Source organism: Mustelus asterias, chromosome 3 (assembly GCF_964213995.1).
Source record: "Mustelus asterias chromosome 3, sMusAst1.hap1.1, whole genome shotgun sequence".
NCBI lineage: Eukaryota > Metazoa > Chordata > Chondrichthyes > Carcharhiniformes > Triakidae > Mustelus > Mustelus asterias.
Window position 1 is genome coordinate 128,687,865 of NC_135803.1, and position 21,274 is coordinate 128,709,138.

At 41.5% G+C, this 21,274-nt stretch overlaps 1 protein-coding gene across 1 annotated transcript in view; it reads left to right on the plus strand.

The window, feature by feature from the left end:
• The first annotated feature begins 1,589 nt into the window (after positions 1-1,589).
• LOC144491587 (ERC protein 2) overlaps positions 1,590-21,274 on the plus strand; it is a 764,742-nt gene continuing 745,057 nt past the window's right edge. The window contains exons 1-2 of the mRNA XM_078209614.1: positions 1,590-1,635; positions 18,904-19,073. The gene's annotated coding sequence lies outside the window, so the exon portion shown is untranslated. The remainder of the gene's footprint in view (positions 1,636-18,903; positions 19,074-21,274) is intronic.

Below are 21,274 nucleotides of genomic sequence, written 5' to 3' on the forward strand. Positions count from 1 at the left end.
GCAGGGTAAATGTGTGGGATTATGGGAATAGGGCCTGGGTGGGATTATGGGAATAGGGCCTGGGTGGGATTGTAGTCAGTACAGACTCAATGGGCTGAATGGTTTCCTTATGTACTGTAGAGATTCTATGATTCCCACTCACTGTCCTCATTTATAATGTGGAGATGCTGGCATTGGACTGGGGTAAATACAGTAAGAGTTTTAACAACACCAGGTTAAAGTCCAACAGGTTTATTTGGTAGCAAATGCCATTAGCTTTCGGAGCGCTGTTCCTTCGTCAGATGGAGTGGATATCCATCTGACGAAGGAGCAATGCTCTGAAAGCTAATGGCATTTGCGACCAAATAAACCTGTTGGACTTTAACCTGGTGTTGTTAAAACTTTTACTCATTTATAATAGCAGCAGTAGTAGGGGTCCGCAGCCTAAGGGCAGATCTGTTGCTTATTTCTCCATGCCTCGTGCTTTCCTCTTCAGTTGCTGGTAGGAGTCTCTCATTTTCAATTTCAATGAGCAATGTTACTCTGGAAAAGAATACATGAGATGGTTTTCGGTTGCCTTCCTTGTGTGTGACTAAGAAAACACAGGCCTTCTTTCTGGAGCATCCTCTATTTTGAACAGTCATTGTCCCTCGAGGTTCTAGAATTCCAATATCAGCATCAAAGGTTCATTAGTTTTGTCTTTGCCCATGGCTCTCATATTGAAATTTTATCTGATCTCTTACCTGGGCCTGGGGTGACTCGCAGAAGGACAAGGATGTTGCCTGTATGCTCGTATGACCCTGTGACCCTACCATTTACCGGGTTAGGTGGATTGGCCATGGTTAAAAAAAAAGTCCCTTAGTGTCAGGGGGATTATCAAGGTAAATATGTGGAGAAAAGAGGATCAGGCCTGGGTGGGGTTATTGTCGGTACAGGCTCGATGGGCCGAATGGCCTCCTTCTGTGTACAGTAGGGGATTCTACTATTCACCATGCTGGTGAATGTTAGAAAGTAAAAGGAAAGACAGGAGAACATTTTTTGTTGTTGTTGATAATATGCAAATAAATAGGGGCAGAGTGTAATATTGCTTTCCCCATGAATGAAGAGGGTGCTAAAAATCGCCAGGTACCCAACATTGGGTGAAAAAATATTTTTTCTCTCAATTGTCGTTTTCGAACAGAAGACGTATATATACATATTTTAGGGCGGAATGTAATACTGTGGCTCTCCCTCTATTTCACAATGCCAGCCCACGCCCTCTTAACTGTGTCAAAACTTCAACCGAGGGGAATAAAAGGCGACAGCCGCCCGGGCAGACAACATGAGATTTTTAAAACACAGAACAGACCCGGGTGCATTGTCAAATTTCAATCGCTGACTGGGCTCGGAATCGGAACCCCAGCCGGCCAGGGAGGGAAGAAGCCACCACAGGGGTGCAACCAGGCAACACAGGAGGTGAGTGGGGAGAGGGGGAAAAAAATAACACTTGAAATAAGATCGAGGTCAGGAAGCAGGGAATGTGAGTGTCTCTTTAAATGTTCTGGCTGGATGGTGCGGTTCCAGCCAATTGTAGAGAAGGTGTAGAATGCTGGGAATGTTAAGTCAAGCCTGGCTTGGATAAGCTGAATGGTGAAGGAGTGAGGAGGGATTCCCGAGGTAAAGAAAAAAAAAGATTCTCTGAAGAACCGGTTCTGATTTTGTGCTCGGTTTCTTATGTCTTTCTCTCTCTTCCCCTTCCGACAAGGGGATGTCCGCATTGGGGTTCACTGCGGCTGTGTTGCCGAGTCTCTCTGGTGTATTTTTTTCCTCAGCAGCAGCAGAGAGTCCCGGTGTGTCACACAGCTGAGGGAGGGGGATTTTTTTCTCTCTCTCTTCTTCCCTTTCACATTTTGAATTTGGCTTGTAGCACTTGAGGGAAGGGAGACAGATGCAATGATTGGAGGTGAGCGACTGCCTTTCATTATTGCAGCTTCTGAGGGAAAGAAAGGCGAGACATCTTTTTTTTTGGCAGCGGGAACGTGACATTTTTTGCCAGTGGGCTGAAGAGAATTTCATCAGCGTTTCAGTGCGTATTTTTCTTCAACAGAAGGCCTCAAAATGCCATTTATATTATAGAGAGAGAGAGAGATAGATATGTGTGCAGTGCAATTGGCAGAAGCAAACGCCCATTGTCAGAATAAATGGTTGGACATCGGCAGTGCTTTTTTAAAATGTATTTTTGGGGGGGATCGCCGTCTCTAATATCTTGTATTTTTCAGGGAGAGACAATCACATTTGCCTCAGAAGTAGCTAAGGTTTTTTTTTCCAGGGACAGACCATCACATTTTGCCTCAGAAGTAGCTAAGGTTTAATGAAGGTATTGATTTACTAGGCGGTTTCCTGGGCACAGCCCTCCCTCCCTCTCTCTCTCTCCATCTACTATGGTGTCTGATGGGTCCAGGGAATCTGCTGTCTCCACCTTAACCCCGGTAATGTGGCTGGCTGGTGGTGTGTGTGTTTTTGGGGGGGTTGGGGTGGAGAGATATTTTGATTGACGTTTCATCGACAATTCAGCAAGTTGGAAAAAAAAATTGGACATCTAATTTGATTTGACCAATGGACGAGGGTCGGGGTTGGTCATGTCAAGTTTTTTTTTGGCTGGGATTTCGATTTTTGAGTGAGCCCTCTTTTTTTTACAAACAAGGTATTCCAGTCAATTTTGGCCTTAACCCATTGTAGACTCTCTCTCCCCCCCCCCCCCCCCCCACTCTTTGATATATACTGTCATTTCCATACAGCTTAATCTATCAAAGATGCTTTTTAATTTTTTTTTCAAATGTGCCTTTAAGGTAGATGGGATGTCAAATCAAACTTGCGAGTCTTTCTCCTTTTTATGAAGTGGTCGCCGTTTATCATTTCACAAGTCTATTTTTATTTAGTGTTTCACTGACGTGATTTTTTTCCTCAGGCATGTGAAAATCTTGTGATATCAGAAGAGTGGCTGGCAGTCATGGGGAGAGCCTGGATGTTCATGCTGCATCACTCATGAGAGTTAAAAAATGATATTGGTTGCATGCAAATAATTCTAATTCATGTTTTCAAAATCAGTTTTCTTAAATCGCCCAGATACTGGCACATGATGGCATCTGTTTCACTTGTCATTCCTTACCGTGAGCGTGTGACCCACCGCACCAACATGTGCCAAGTAATTAAATGATGCTAATGCGGTATCTTATAAATTGTGACACCAAAACCACTTGCGTTAAGGTGGGTAGCACTGTGGTTAGCACTGCTGCCTCACAGCGCCAAAGACCCGGATTCAATTCTGGCCTCGGGTGACTCTGTCTGTGTGGAGTTTACACATCCTCCCCGTGGTCTGCGTGTGTTTCCTCCCACACTCTAAAGATGTGCCGGTTAGGTTAATTGGCCATGCTGAATTGCCCCTGAGTGTCCTTCTCCTTAGTGGGACTAGCAGGGTAAATATGCGGGGTTACGGGGATAGGGCCTGGGTGGGATTGTTGTCAGTGCAATCTCAATGGGCTGAATGACCTCCTCCTACACTTTAGGGATTCTATGATTCTAAGGGTATTTGGATTGGCAGGGTTGTGTGCAGTTTTGTTTTTAATGTACTGGGAGCTGGATTTGTATTTTCTCCCGACAGGTAGAATAGAAATTCTCTCCTGATGATCGTCCTAAAGTATCAGTCGGATCAATCCCGCTCTACTTCATAATGATGACTTTATAATGCATAACTTTCCATGATTTAGTGCTAATTGCCAGCCTGGCTCAGAGCTTGTGGAAACTATAGGATGCCGGAGGTGGAACAGTGGGAGTGTGTGCCATGCTGAGGGAAAGAAGCTGCACTTTGTCTCTTAATTTATATTTCCTTATTGGGGTATGTAACTTTGGGGGCCAACATTAAGTTAAAACATTCAATATCCCATCACTGCTGATAAGCTCATAAGTCAGTTTTAAAAAAACAAATTGCATAAAATCTATCACAGCGCCACATACAATGTTGCCTTGGTTACAAATGTGTGCACTGCTGTCACAGCCCCACATATTGTTCCTGAAAATTGTAATGTGAGTTCTCACTATTGCCACGCAACTTGAACCTTCTGTTTTTTTTTAAACAAGTGCTACAAGGCATAGCGAGCGAGCTTTTTTTTGAAGGAATATACAAGACTGGAAAATTAATGTTAACTTTTGCTCATAGGAACTTTCCAACTCCTAAAGCAATATCACTGAATGCAAACATAACCATATAAAATGTGTCATATGACAAATCCACTAACATTATTCACGTGAAATAATAAATAATTCTGGATGAATACAGGTGGCGCATAATTACACTGTCATGTAGATTTGTACTTGTAACTTTCATTTCCACTGCAAAATGAATTGAGATGAGTTGTCCAGGAGAGATGCTGAAATTAAGCCAGAATATTTTTAAAAGTGGAAGGAGGACAAATCCTTGAGGGTGAGTCATCCTTTGCTGATTAAACTGGAGAAATATTACATAGTAGGGGGATTTAAAGAGGATGGACTAAGAAATAACAGAGGCAAAAGTGGTAGACTTGAGCAGGGACCCTTCAAAAGCATTGGCTTATAGGTTTTTTTGGCTATCTATAGCAGGTGAGAAATGAAATAACTTGTCCTCTGTGGTATATTTGACTTACCCCTCCTGTGGAGAATTGCCTGACATCCATCAGTTTCAGATGTATGCTATTCAGAAGTGAAAAGCTAACATTTCCCAGATGATTAGTTGGATAAATGCACAAATAGTTTTATAACCACGTGCTGATAAATAAAGTTTTAGGTTCATCTTGGGCCTTTTTGTATCAATGTAGTTAATCTCAGCTGGGTCAGTGATTGGGCACGACAATTGGTCACAATATTTCTAACTAAGAAAGTAAAGAGGCAGCCAATGTCCTAACCTTGATTGTGATCTATTTCATATATACAATAAAAGTGTATGGTTGTGTACATATGTAAGGACAGGATTGGGCTTCACTACGATGATACATTTTATTCAGTGTCTGCTATTTGTCACTGGGTAAATTCATGGATAAAGAAATTGTCAAACTATGGGGTTTTAGATGTGTATCCACTGTTCCTCTTAACCTTAATTTGCTCATTTTCCCTACACTGTTCTGCTGCTGTTTCTATAACAACAGCAAAATGGATACACCCATGTTTGTGTTGCTAAGGGTATCACTGTTAGTTCAGCGTGTATAGCCATATGAAGTAGGATGTCTGCATTGAACATGTCAATCGACTCAAACCTGGCCATTAGCACTCTGTAAACAGTCCCCAGGAGAATGAATGGATGTATCATGGTGATTGGCTAACCATTTTGTATTATTATCTTCACTTGGGTGCTGGGCTTCCACCAAATACCCCTTAGCAGTATGGTTGTGATCAGAAGTTAGCTATGCAAGGAATCATTTCATGTACAAAGACAAATAAGTTGTTAACATTGTTTTTAAAGGTACATAATGCATAACAATTTAGGGGAAAAAAAACTAAGGCTGCCATTAAAGCAGCTGAAAGATGAATTAAAATGGGAAAACTGTTAGTGATGGGAAAGGTTTTCGGGAAAGGAGTAGGCCTTTCAACCCCTTCAACTTGCTCCAACATTGACTTAGATCATGGCTGATCTCCATCTCAACCCAATTTTCCCAGCTTTGCTTCATATCGCTTTTTGCATTTACCTTACAGAAATCCGTATCTCAGTCTTGAAAGCTTCTATTGTCCTAGTGTCCACAGTCTTGTGGGAGGGAGTGCTAAATTTCTGTGACTGTGGAAAAAGTGCTTCCTGATTTCACTTCTGAATGGACCAGCTCTAATTTCAAGTTTATGTCCTATGTCGCTTTGTTCTTGATTTCCTCCACTGAGGAATTAATTTCTCTGTCAGACATGACTCGACCCTTAACAAAGCCTTGTTTGCTTTCTCTGATCAGCTCGCATTTGTTCAAGTACCTACCCACTCTATCCCTAATGACAGATCAAGTAGCTTCCCCAGAACTGATGTTTCAACTGACAGGTCTGTATGCAGTTGATTTCTCTCCCACTCTTCTTAAATAATGGAGTAGCTTTAGTAAATCTCCAATCTAACACAATCCCCAAATCAGGAAACCTTTGAAAGATCACGACTAACACTTAGGTATTTCTCTCAACTACTGCTTTTAATTCCTTGGAGTAGAAACTGTCGGTTTCTGAAGATGTATCTATGTGTAGTCCCATTATTTTCCACGTTAGCCTGTTGTTACTTATTTTAAGTTCCTTAGTTTTTCCCTATCACTGATATTTTATTCTCTTTTGGTTTTCACAATAGTGGAGAAGTATTTGTTTATGAAATCTGCCACATTGTTGTCTATTCAGCATATGTTCATGAGCCCACATGTCCCTTAGTCACTTTCTTACTCTTATACAATATAAAAGTTTGTAAATATATCAGCTTTTATATTATTGCTAAGCCTTTTGTATTACTTCTCTATAGCTCTTTATGTTTTCTCCATGTTCCTTTGCTTTCTATGTTTCTCCCAGTCCATGGGTCAGTATTTTTCTTATTATTGGTGTGATCCATTTGTATCAGTTTACATTCCATCTTGCCTTGTGTTGATGATGGTGGCTTGACCGAATAAGTGGAACTTTGCTCTTTACAGTGACTACACTTTTTAAAAGCTATTTAATTGATGGTAAAATGCTTTGGGTCATGAAAGGCACAGTATAAACAAAAGTCTGTTTTCTTAAGGGGTATTTTTTTCAGCTACATAAATTGTCTGTCCATCATGAAGAAACTGTGGTCATTTTGCAATTGTTGGTAATCATTGTGTAGGTCTGTGTCTCAGTACTTTGCTGCTTGTATCTTTTGTATTGTTCTGTATGAGTGGTTTTTGGTTGTACAAATGACTATATGAGTGAAAATTAAAAGACATAACTTCATGCTTTGTGGCTTTTGTCCACATGTTGGACTTAAGTTTTGGAATGGGTTGGAACCTGATCTGAATAATGGCTTGCAGAATGAGAGACTCCTGGTCTGCCCCTGGGATTTTGTTCCTCGTTAATATGTAGACCTTCATAACTCTGAAGCCCTGTGAACACCAGTTATGAGCATGTTGCTTTTGTGAACTGCCAACAATCACTAGTATGGTACATTATGTTACATAACTGAAACACACTGCTGTTTTGATTAGTGAAAATTTGAAATTGTTCATGCAGAAATGAAATAATTCCATTCCTTTTGTGTAACCCACTGGTAATGAATGGGACACTATTTGCATGTACAGGGAAAGTTGGTAGAAATACTGGAGCAATTTGCTTATTCAGATTGAGAGGTTTTGAGACAAAATCATAGACCTTTATTGGATGGACGCATGTTGAAGTAAGCAGTAATTTTTAACTTCAAATTTATTCCTTGACTCTGCCTTTACTAGATGTAGGATATTCTGTGTCACATTTATGACACTTGATTTTTCATTGGCTTCCAATCGCCTTTGCAATTCGCCGAGGTAGTTGATGTTAGAGGCTTAATTTTGACCTCGTTATTGTTCTGAGAGTTTGGATCTGTTACGATTGTGAATAGCATCCAAGCCAGTTGGTGAAGTAGAAATCAATAAACAGAGCTTTTCTTTATTGAGAGAGTTTATTCACTCGTTCATTCTCGTAGCTCTCCTCCTAAATCCCCAGTGCCCCAGCTATCCCCTATTTGTACTCTTCAAAAAAAAATCATTCAACAAAAATGACAGGGAATGATGGTCCCTGATATTGTACTGTAATTAAAACAAAATATCAAAGGAACCTTAACTAACTAAACCAAAATATCATCCCCTATTTATACTTAATTTTTGATTAAAATAAACAAATTAAAATGGTGTGACAGTGGGGCACTGTAACGAAAAATGTTAAAAGGAAACTTAACCAACAAAACCAAATTATCATCCCCTATTTATATATGTGCAAGACGGTTAGTACCTATCACCTGTTTCTGTTAACTTCAACAAACTTTAGCAATGTAATTGACGACATTAACAGCATTAGCTTATATTTCTTCATCTGTCATCTTGTTGTTGGATTCTTGGTCATCGACATTCAGCTATGTTGATGGTGTTATTATCTAGTATAGTATCTACTTTTGGCTCCAAGGAGGAGTCTTTAATGCAGTTGATTGTCGCTTCTTGGCAGGCTCAGCCAGATATGTGGATTCCCTCTTTCATGTTGAGGTTCTTAAGGCACATTGTCACATTGCCTTTACTGTCCACTATTCTCGGTCACTTCTTCCCTAGTTACATTTGGTGTTCATTCTTGTCGCTATTGTCTTTGATATTTTGTAAACAGGACTATTTCATCTCATTTGTTCTTTGGTGTGTCCTCCATTATCTAACATCTTCTCCAATTTGGCAGAACTGCCCACAGACCAGTGTTTGCTTATAGTAACTTACAAAATGCCGTGCCAGTTCTTGAATCATACTAGCCATCCTTTGCTAGCTTATCCTTCTCCTGGGAATCTGGTACCTGCATTTTTCATTTATTTCTTGGCAAAACTTCCTACCCTATGCTTGAATAATAGAACCAGATATCGGTATGTCTTTGGCTCTCTGTTGGGTGAACCATGTGTATACAGCCTTGCTGACAGGTGTGTTGTCAGAATTTCCAATTAGCCACCTTTGTCCATCTCAATTGACATTCTTCTCTACTTTGTTTTTAACCCACCTGCAAAAGCATTGATTCAACGATCCGCATTCATTTTGAAACCAATCCTTGTTTAGTGCCTACCTTTTATAGAGCTGATGATTTTCAGCTTCTCGGGAATGGTATTTTCTTGAGTCAGTTCGTGATATTGTGGTGATTATTACATAGGGATCAGTAAAATACAGAGGGCTGTATCCTAAACTTGAGCCATATTTATACAGATAAAAACGGCATTCACTTACAATGGAAACATAAACTAAGCCCCTTTTAATTAGCCAAGGCTGCCATCTCATGTGTCTAGACTTAGAGCCAATGTTTTATTGTCAGAACAAGTATTATTAAAATAACAATGAAAGCTTAGTTGATAATCCAGGAGTTCATAAAGAACACAGTTTTGTGAAATTAACTACATTTACTTGACTTAATTTTTCCATATAAAGTGTGATCTGAAATTAAGAATTTTAACAGTTTAATTTTATTGATTTGCTTGATGGGTAATGGTATTTTGGGGTCCAAGGCGTTATACAGATATTTGTGGGGCCCCAGTGTGTCTGATCTGTACACGGCTCATTTTTCCTTGGTTTATACTCTGTGCAATGGTATTCCTGTCCTTCGTACATGGCAGCCGTCTCATCAATTTATAGTGGTGTTCCTCAGCCGTCAATGCTATAACACTATCTCTGGTTTCTCCTGCTGAACTGTGGATTGTTTAAAGAGGGATGGTGAAGGGTTCCCTGGGATCTCGTATCTCATCACCGGGGAGAGGATTGCACTTACGAGTGGAATCATTACTACTCATTCGTCTTTTAGACTAGATCCGTCCTTGGAATTTAAACAACATTGTTCATTAATCACCTTTTACCGGTGCAGTAACTGAAATTGACAATATCGACTTTGAAGGCATTGATTTATCCCCACATCTCCCTGTCAATTTGTTCTTTTAGACTGGGCATCGAGACTGTCGTTTGAGAAATTCTTTACAGTCTCCGGTTAGTCTCTTCAGAATTCAACCAGTGGTTTGAATGATGATTTTGATCTGCTGTTTTGACAGTTGAAGAATTTGGCGCCTTGTTACTTTAACTATTGGCTTTATCTGCAGTGAATCCTAAGGGAATCATCCACAGGCATCAGTGAGAGTGATGGCTCCAGAAAAAGAAATTGTTCTAACACAGAGATAGAAAATATTTAATTATTTTGAAATGCATGCCTCATTGTTCCATGCATCAGATTGCAACTTTCAAATTACCTGTGCCAGCACCTAGCCTTCAATTTGTCACTGGTTTCACTACATTAATTTTATAAATATTTTGACTTTTTCTGTCTTGTTTTTAGCCACATGTTAGCTCCTCTCTCCTCGCCATGTATTTCAAAGCTTCGCTATCTTGATTAATTTATAACCTTGTTGCTTACTGAACTTAAGGTTTTCCCCCCCTTGTTTGTGCATGTTTCAGCTGCTGTTCTGCATCCGAGTCCATCGGTTCACACCCTTCTCTCTTCTTTTGCCCTTTCTGCCATCGTATTTCTTTCCTTTCCCTGCCCTCAAGTAATTCATTCTTGCATTAAAAATGGCAATTTTAGAACTCATTGCCTTTCCTGCTTTAGTATTGACACCCCAGTTTTGATTTCCTCTTGCGTCATCCTACAGTTTCCCCCCTCTGTGTGTGCGTGTGTCTCTTTTTCTGGTATCCTCTGACCCTTTGGACACATATTATTGCCTCCTAAAGAGCAGCAAGCCAAATTGCCTCATTCTATTTTCTATTCCACCCCCAGATGTACCTGCCTGCCATGGGCTAATTCTCATTGTTCCCAGCTCTGATCCTGTGGTCACTGCCAGTGGACTAGCTATCACTGCTCTATTCTGCATCTTTATTTGTTAATCAAGTCCTTGCTATCCATGAGCTTCTTGTGGACGATCACATTAACTTGGTCGTCTTGACAGACTTATCTGAGGGGTGATGTCACCTTTTTCCCCCTTACTGAAATCTTCCTGCCCAGCTATACTTATTCTGCTCAAACTAGTAGTGTAGCCCTTATCTCTAAATCGTACCTTGGTTTTTCTCCCTGTTCCTCTAGCAACCTCGCCTCCTTCAAGCATCTTGCCTTGTTCATCCTTTATACCTTCTATTTCAAAATCTTGTTTTGTACAGCCTACCAAATTTCTCCGTAATATACCTTCTGCTTTGATGGCTCCACTGAGCAATTTTTATCTCCAATGATTTTTAAACCCCATCTTTTTTTCTCCTTTTGAGTTTACTGTTCTCCATTCCTCTATAAATTCTCCTACCCACTTGAGCTTGTCATTGTATGAGATTTTGATTCCCCTGTCATCACTATCACTTGGGCAATCTCTGATCATTTCCTCTGTATGGTGTGCTCTACCACATTGTCTCTCTCCACGAGATCTAATCCCTTTTCTCAGCTTAATCATTCCTCTGATATATCCTTCAGCTCTACTCTCAAGTCCAACTTGAATGCCTTTGGTTAAAGCAGTTGTTCACCATTCATCACTGAATCTGATGAGACTATTTGAAGGCAATGCTCGCCATCATTAACTGCCCACTATTCTAAGGTCATCCAGGAGGGAAAGATAACAGAACTTCTGATTTCTCCACCACACTCTTCTTAATCCATCCTCACCTTCAATAATAAAAAAGCTTATGGATTTTTTTTCATTCCAAAGATTGAGATGCCTGTCGAGTTTTCTCTGCTGCTTCCTACCCTACCCCTAAATTTTCCTTTTCTGTGGCCCAGGTTCTCTCTCTTGTCTTGTCCATGACCTCCATCTCTTGGCTCTCTCAAACCAATTGCTACTAAACTGTTAACTCTTCAACTTCAATTTCTGACTCCCATGTTAGCTGATATTATTAGCAGTTCTCTCTCCTTGGATATTGCCCTCTTTCCATCACCCATTTTAAAAGCCATTCCTTGACTCCACAGTCCTTGCAAACTACCATCTCCAACTTCCTTTTCCTCTTTGAAGGCCTTGAATGTGTTACTGCTACCCAAGTCCATGCTCAACTTTCTTGCAAATTCCTGTTTGAACCTCTCTAGTCAGGATTCTATTCCAAAATGGCTCTCAAAGTCACAAATGACACCGTAGTTGGTAACAAAAGTATCCCTTCTCGGCCTTCTCTACATGTCTTCAGCCTTTGGAACAGAATATTATGGTCAGAAGTATCAACACCTCTCAGCAGTTGTCTGGCTTGGTGGGACTGCACGTGCCTGATTTCATTTCTTGTCTATCCACTTGTAGCCAGAAAGTCACTTATAATGGTTTCTCTTTTTCTTTTGTCCTTTTAGTTCTCTTGTCTCTCAAGTTGGCACAGTAATTAGCTCTGCTGTCTCCCATCCCCAGGGACTTGGGTTCAATTCCAGCCTTGAGTAACTGTCTGTGTGGAGTTTGCACGTTCTCCCTGTGTCTGCGTGGGTTTCCTCCGGGTGCTCTAGCTTCTTCCCACACTCCAAAGATGTGCGGGTTAGGTTGATTAGCCATGCTAAATTGCCCCTTGGTACCTGGCATATGTGGGGCTATGGGGATATGGCCTGGGTGGGATTGTGGTCAGTGCAAATTCGAGGGGCTAAATGGTCTCCTTCTGCACTGTAGGGATTCTATAAATCCACGCTGGGTGTATCCGATTTCTAATCTACATGTTGCCCCTTGCCAAAATCATCCAAAAACACAGCATTAGTTTTCCTGTGTTTACCACCACTTCTGATAACGACTTCTGATAACCACTCCTCCGTTTCTAAATTATCATGTTGCTGGTCCAACATTCAGTAATGGATGAGCAGAAATCTCCCTCCAGCTAAACATTGGGAAGACAAAAACTTGCCCTTGGACCTATTGCCAACTTCTTCCTCTTGCTACTGATGTCACCCATCTTCCTGTGGCTGCATGTGACTGTTCATGGTCTTGATGTTAGGTTTGCGATAACCTCCACATCTCTGCAAAATAACTAACAACACCTATTTCCACCCCCATAATAACAGTCTACTCTTCCCATCCTCCAAATAATCTGCTATAGAAACCTTCATAAAGTTTATTTATTAGTATCACAAGTAGGCTTACATTAACACTGCAATGAAGTTACTGTGAAAATCCCCCAGTTGCCACACTCCGGTGCCTGTTCGCGTACACTGAGGGAGAATTTAGCATGGCCAATGCACCAAACCAGCACGTCTTTCAGACTGTGGGAGGAAACTCACGACACGGGGAGAACATGCAGACTCTGCACAAACTGTGACCCAAACTGGGAACCAAACCCGGGTCCCCAGCACTGTGAGGCAGCAGTGCTAACCACTGTGCCACCATGCTGCACACCATGCCTTTGTTAGCTTTGGGCTTGATTATTTCGATGTATTTTGGGCCTCCCATGTTCTATCCTCTGTAAACATCATTCAAAATTCTGCTGCCCTTGCGCTGATTCCTGCTTGCACATCTCCCCTTGCTGATCCATGTTGGCTCCTGGTCAACCAGTGCCTCGGTTTTTAAAAAATTCTGATCTTTGTTTTCAAATCTAGCCATGGCCTCTCTGCTGCCTACATCTGGAATCTCCTCCAGCTCTGCAATGCCCCTCAATCTCTGTGCTGTACAAATTCGGGCCTCACATGCGTTCCTGCTTTAAAATCCTCCTTCAGTTGCTTTGATCCAAAGCTCTGGAATTCCATTCCTATATCTCTCTATGTTCTACTTTTTTTTTAGTCGTTCCTTAAAACCTTTTGTCCAAATTACCTAATATCGCCCTATTTTGTTCTGTACTATGCCTGTTTAAGTGCCTTGGGACATTTTTACATTAAAGATGCCATGTAAATTTTTGTTGCTTTTTGTGTATCTGTCTCTCACTGGTCCATATGTTGTGAAGTTGACCAAAAATTTGAATAATGTCTGCATTTATTTAAGATGTAGTGCTGACTTCTAACTAAAATTATCGTTCCAACATTGTTCTTTTCTCATTTGTGTGAAATGTTTAAAATTTGGAGCTAGATTGAAGTACAATATTTTAATATATTCCTAAAATCTTCACAATAGATTTTTCTTGTTGAGTATTCCTGCGAATCCACCCCATGTATTTAATGGATTTTTTTTTTTGTTTTGAAAGATCACGCACACTGGCCATTATTGTAAAATGTCTCAAAGCTAAGGCCCTGAAGTATATTGCAATGTCCAGCCACTGCTGCACGTCCCCTTTCTCCTCATTGAGTGGGTGTTGGGAATAGGAGATGCAAATTGAGATTTTATTTTTTAAGTTGCCTTATCTTGGAATTGTGAAGATGGCTATCACTGAGACATTATAGATTCTAGCTGAATAGTTGAGTCTACATTGAATCAACAAGGGTATGGCTATCTTCAATCTCTTGCTGCAGTGTATGGTGGGTTGCTGGATTCCAAGCATTCGTACAGTTCTTATTGTGCCCCTACAGCACCATAACTTATTGCTCCTTTTTGAAAGTCCGTCATCAAGTCATTCTCAGACAGAAAATTATATCTTGAGGCCAGTGCAATGCCTGATTTGTGTTTTCAAATTAAAATTAGTTATTGGCTAGAAAACCTGTTGTTTATATCTTTTAAAAAAAATCTTGTAATTTTAGCTCCTTTTCCTTCAAACTCTCTGAATGAACTATACTAGCAAATTGCTTTCACTGCCGAGCCCAAAAAGTTGTCATTTGGCTGCTGCTTATCTCTTCTTTTCCTTGTTAATTGACACATTGTATACATATTTAGTATTGCTGTCTTTTGTTACCTGAGAAACTGATCAAGTTTGGGCCAGCATACATCAAAAATGATTTTTAGCAATTTCCTTTCCATTTTCTTCTAATTTTGCAGCTGGCTTTGTCTTTCCTTTTAATAGCAGCACTTTTTTTAACCTAACGTGGAGTGTATGGTGCAAGTTGCTTGGGAAATTTATGCTTTAACCCAAATGTTTCCAGCAAAACAGCACAAAGACTGTCGTTAGGTTGGCAGTGGCAAAACGCTTTGTTTTTGACACATTGTACTCAAAATAGTGAATCTATATTGTGTATTTATTATTATTTCAGCAGTCCATCATTGTTGGAGATATTTCGATTGTTACACTTTCTTTCTAAGTTGCTTAATGAAATATTGAGGAAAGGAGGGGGCAGAGTTGTGAATGGATTAGCACACCGTGTATTTGACCGGCTGCAATTCCGGCCTCTGTCTGTGTGGAGTTTGCACGTTCTCCCCGAGTCTGCGTAGGTTTCCTCCGGGTGCTCCGGTTTCCCCCCATGGTCCAAAGATGTGCGGGTTAGGTTGAATGGCTATGCTAAATTGCTCCTTAGTGTCAGGGGGATTAGTGGGGTAAATACATGGGGTATTGGGAATAGGGCCTGGGTGGGACTGTTGTCGGTGCAGGCCTGATGGGCTGAATGGCCTCCTGCACTGTAGGGATTCTACTTGTCTCAGGGACCTGAGACCAATGGCTTGATCAAAGTATCGTCTGTGCTGACTGTGATTGCCCGTGAAATTAGCTTAAGAGATCGAAATCGAGTTCATGGTGGTCTCGAGAACAAAGTCAGATATCTCAATCAAAGATGTCACAATCAAAATAGTACGTACTTGGATGGAGAGAGAGAGAGGGGCGTTTGCAAGTTCACTTGAATGATGTACTTTGAGGTTGTAATTATAATATGTTGTTGCAGCAGAGTTGTTGTTTCTGCTTTGGTTGTGTCAGTATCACAGACTAACATCTGTATTCAACCAATATTTATGTGGTTAGTGCCAGCTGATACAAATATAAACTGATACGGTACTCGTGATAATGAAAAACTTTTAAATGGAAATAATCTATAGATTGGCCTTGAAGATTGAAAGTTTTGATGTGTGTCTACGTTTTAACTGGTGTACAGGTGCTTGAAGTCAAAGGCGGAGAAGAGTATTACTCTTTGGCAGTAACTTTTTTAAATTTTGGGTAAAAATTTTCAATCTTTGGATAAATTAGGCCTGATTTTTCACTGCTTTATCCCTCTCAGGACACTATTCTCTGGCACAATAGGAACAATCTATAATGCTGCATCTGTGCACTTTGGAGAGATTCTCTGAAAGGATGACAAAGAGGCAGGAATGATGCTTCTATTCATTCAAGAGATGCAGGCTTCGCTGGCTAGGCCAGTATTCACTACCCATCTCTAATTGCTCTTGACAAGGTGGCAGTGAGCTGATTTCTTGAACTGCTGCAGTCCATGTGGTGTAGGTACACCCTCTGTGCTGTTTGGAAGGAAGTTCTAGTATTATGACCCAGCGATAGTGAAGGAATGGCGATACATTTTCAAGTCAGGATGATGAGTGACTTTAGGAGAATCCCTAGGTGGTGGTGTTCCCAAGTATCTGCTGCCCTTGTCGTTCTAGATGGTAGTGGTTGTGGGCGTGGAGGATCCCAGGAGGCTTGGTGAGTTCCTGCTGTGCATCTTGTAGATGGTCCACATTGCTGACACTGGGGTGAAGAGAGAGGAGTTTTGTGGATGCGATGCCAACCAAGCAGGCTGCTTTGTCCTGAATGGTGTCAAGCCTTTTGTGTTGTTGGAGTTGCACTCAGCCAGACAAATGGGCAGTATTCCATCACATTCCTGACTTGTGCCTTGTAGATGGTAGAAAGGCTTTCTGTTGTTAGGAGGTGAGGTAATCGCTGCAGGATTCCCAGTTTTTGACCTGCTCTTGCAGCCACAGTATTTATATGGCTAATGCAGTTGAGTTTCTGGTCAATGGTAATCCTCAGGATGTTGATAATTGGGGATTCAGTGCTGGTAATGCCATTGAATGTCAAGGGGTGATGGCCAGGTGCTGTCTTGTTGGAGATGGTCATTGTCTAGCACATATGTGATGTGAATGTTACTTGCCACTTGTCTATATGCCTCCTCCCTTGAGTTTTCACTTGGTTGAGGCTACCAACTGCAGAATGTACATTGCAACATTTTCTGAACAAACGTAAGGGTAGAATGTAATGTTGGTGACGGGGGGTCTTGTCAGCAGCTGGAGAACTGGTGAGACCCCTGCCTCGCCTCTGGGAAGACCTGTTGGTGTGGAGACCTGCAACCCCCACCCACACAACCAGCTGCCATAAAGAACAGGGATTTGGCTTTCTGTGGGTCCCCTCTTCCTGATGCTGGGGTTCTTCGATCAGGCACTGGGTGCCTTTGAATGCAGAACGCCCTGGAAGCAAAGCTGATGAATTTATTTTTTTAGGGCTCCCTATATGCGATTGGTGGAATGAGGCTCTTAAGTGGACGTTAATTAAGTCAAGGTCCTCAAATAACAACCTCCCACAATGACGGTTTGAGCCCCATGCAGGAGGACTGGCAATATTCAGCTTGGGCTAGATGGCAAGTAACATTTGTGCTACACAAATGTCAGGCATTGACCACCTCAGAATGAGTGTAATCATTTCCCCTTGACATTTGGTGGCATCACCGTAACTGGACCAGCCACGCAAAGTGTGACTACAAGAGCAGGTCAGAGGATGGCATTCTGCAGCAAGTGGCTCACTGGGCCATGACTTGGTGGATCTCCAGTGGCGCATTTGGGGGTTACCCCAATAATGTTCTGCGGAATCCCTCCAGGAAGTTCCTGCGTAAGGGTTTACCTGGCAATTGTCCCAAAGGGTCAACTTGCCCTGGATTGGGAACCATCCAACAAAGCAGTTTTGAATTGCTAACTTAAGATGGTTCTGCCAGTTTTATCCTGATAGTTACCCTGAAAGAGTTAGAAGGAAAAAAACGCTTCTAACTCTGAATAACTATTTAAAAAAACACAGCCCGCACACCCATGACCTCGCTGGGAACTCCTACTCCCAGTCTGACCCACCCTTCTCTTGGTCCGACAGCCTGAAACCACCCTGCCTCCACCCTGTGTGTCTCCTGCTAATCCAACTTCCCCATCCCTTGACCAGGTCTCTCCCGCCATTCTGACTCTTTGAAACTTAACAGCACTGTGGAATTGCTTACACCACATGAACTGAAGAGGCTCATCACCAACTATGCGGGCAAGAGGGGATGGGCTGTAAATGCCGGCTCCGCCAGCAATGTCCGCATCCCGTCAATGAATGCGTGAAAAAAGCAGCGAGGAAAATGGCCCCCAGTGAACCATCTGCTGTCACAGCAAGATAAACTTCATGAGGAAAGGCTATGAAGTTGTAAAAACGTGATTGGAAATTGCCTTTATCTATTGATCCATAGCATTCTGGAACACTTTTACCGGCTCTTTATGGTAAGGAGCACAAGTTGGAGCTGTGGAAATAACGGGTGGAATTTTACAGCTTTGACGAGGCCACAAAATGCGGTGAGCCATTTGAAAGTCTGTTAACTTTGGTGGGACCAGAAAATCCCACCGGCAAGAGGGGCGGTAAAATTCCACTCAGTGAAGAGGGAAGAGCATGGCTCTTCATTTGTGTCAAGTGGCCTTATTTTCTTAAATGGAGAAAATGTCAAATTAGTGGCCTAATCTTGTCAGAAAAGTTTTAAGCTATGGATTGGAAAAACTATATTATACAGTAGTAGCTGAAGGAGAATGCTTTAAAACTATTTTAAAATTGATATATTTAATTTTTTTATGTTTTCCTCAATGATGGGTAGTTTGTCTCTAGGTTCCCTGCCTTATGTTTAAACCCAGTAACTAACTTTAATAGTGTTTCCTTCAAATTGAAATGACTACTTTTGGAAATTGAGTATTTTCTGTTGATACTTGATTTGAAAGGATGGTCTTCAGTTTATGATTTTTTACTAGAAGTGTAACCTTTACACTCGAGTCAATTTTATCAGCACAATTGTATAAAATGTTCTTGTCTTCAATTGATAACAGAGTACATCAAAAGAGAGACTGCTGCCTGGAGGTGATGATTCTTCCAGGTTCAGAGCTGATAGTGAACTGAATTCAACATTTTTTTTTGCAATAAAAATATAGATTTTAGAAACCGGGTTGGGGCTATAAATGGCATTACTTGTAGCATTTTTAAAATATCGTTGGCTACCATGCAACTTTAATGGAGCCCAGATTCTGTCACGTGTGTGTCTACTCTCTTGATCTTTTTCCTTGTCTCATTTATGGTGAAATAAGACACTGGTATGAATTGGATACTGATTGGAGGAATGCAGTCTGTTCTTCACCTTCACTGTTCCTCTGTGCCAGATCATAGTAGCTCTGTTGTTGTGATCCATGCTTTTGGGAGTTGAATGGAAGAGAATATTGTTCTGAGAATTTTTAAGATCTTTCTCAAGGCCCCTTTATTTTCCTCTCTCTTTCAGGTAATACAATCCCAGGATAGATAGCTCTGAATTTTGGGGAGTTATCCTTGTAGCAGTCATCTGGGATTCCTCCGATAAATCCACATTTTTGTGCAATACGGATCCTGGCTTTGAACACAACTTCAACCTCTGAGGCCGGATATAAACTTCAGGGTAACATTCTTGTGCTTGTAAGTCATATTCTTTACTATAAATTTCAACATTTTATTTGCTTTCTTCATCCTCTGTGAAAAGTTAACTAATATTTTACATGACTCATCTACTAAACGCATCAGCCTTGTTCCTGCTCTCATCTCTGACCTGTTGCCTTTTTATATGTATTCCACAGTTTATTTTTAATCTAATCAGATAAATTTGCATGTTCAATATTGAATTCTCTCTGCCAATTCTCTGCTCTTCAATTGAGCCTGCCACGCCCCTTTGGACTGCAACACTATAGTTAGCAGCATCCACCAAACTTCTCTTGCCCTCCCCTTCCAGAATTCCAAAGGGACCATTCCCTCCATGACATCCTGAAACATGGTAATCTTTCCATGCAAGTGCAGAACCTGTTACTTGACCACAACAATACCTGTTATTTTACCACATCTCCACTCACTGCCCAAGGCCCCACATGCTCCTTTAAGGGGAAACGGCAAATTACTTGCCACATCTTTCTATTTAGTATACCATTTTCGCTGCTCACAGTGGAGAAACCAAACACACATTGGTTGACCACTTTGCACCTCCATTCTGTCTGTAAACAGGACCCTGAGTGTCTGGTCTCCTACCACTTTAATTCTATATCTTGCACCCAAGCTGACCTCTCTACCCTCCTATAGTGTTGCATTGAAACTCAATTCATGTTTGAGGAACAGTACCTCCTCCTTTGGGTACTGTACAGCCTTCTGGATTTAACCATTTCAAAATGTAATAATTGGCCCCATTTTTAGAATCATAGAAACCCTACAGTGCAGAAGGAGGCCATTCAGCCCATCGAGTCTGCACCAACAAGAATCCCACCCAGGCCTATCCTTGTAGTTGCACATGTTTACCCTGCTAATCCCTCCAACCTACGCATCCCAGGACACTGGGGAAATTGAGCATGGCCAATCCACCTAACCCGCACATCTTTGGACTGTGGGAGGAAACCGGAGCACCCGGAGGAAACCCATGCAGACATGGGGAGAATGTGCAAACTCCGCACAGCCAGTGACCCAAGCCAGGAATTGAACCCAGGCCCCTGGAACTGTGAGGCAGCAGTGCTAACCACTGTGCTGCCCAAGTGGCTGGTTTTGATTCTACTTTCTCTTGTTGCTTTCAGGCAGCAATATTTCATTATTCTACCATTCAAGCCTCATCTAGACTCTCTTTTTTTTAATTACTTGTCCCATTACCCCCCCCTCTTTAATGTTTTTATCATATAATCTCTCCTGATCGCCATCCTGTCACAGACCCTCCCTTGTGTTCTTCAATATGAGGCAATGTATTTTGGTGGGAAGAACATGGAGCGATATACAATAAGGGATAAAATTATTAAAGTGGTACAGGAGCAGAGGGACCTGGGTATATATGTGCATAGATCATTGAAAGTGGCAGGACAGGTGAAGAGAGGAGTTAATAAAGCAGGTAGTATTCTGTGCTTTATTAATAGGAGCGTGGAATATAAGAGCAAGGAGGTTATGCTGAACTTGTACAACACACGAGTTAGACCTCAGCTGGAGTATTGCGTACAGTTCTGGGAGCCACAGTATAGGAAGGATATCAACGCATTGGAGAATGTGCAGAAGAGGTTTACAAGAATAATTCCAGTGATGAGAAAAGATTTGGAGAGGTTGGGTCAGTTCTCCTTGGAAAGGAGGCAGGGGAGATTTGATAGAGATGCTCAAAATCATGAGGGGGTTAATAGGGAGAAACTGTTCCCATTCTTGATAGGATCCAGAACAAGAGGGAACAGATTTAAAATGGTTTGATGAGAGAGAGAAACTTTTCACACGAGTGCTTTGGATCTGGAATGCACTGCCTTGGAAGTGTGGTGGAGCCAGGTTCAACTAGGCATTCAAGAGAGCATTAGATGATTATTTGAACATCAGCAAAGGCAGGGGAATGGCACTAAGTCATAATGTTCATTTGGAGAGCAGTGCAGACATGAGGGGCCTAATGACTTCCTTCTGCACCGTAACAATTCTGTGATTCTTTTTCACATCCACAATCCCTTTCTCTTGTTTGCACCTTATTGCATTTCTAACTTTTTACCCAATTCTGATGAAATATCACCTATCTTTGCCTATAGATTCTGCCTGACCTGCTGCGTATTTCCAGCACATTCTGGTTTTATTTCAGCTTTCTGGCATTTACTGTATTTTGCTTTTGAATAGATCATCAGCCTGGA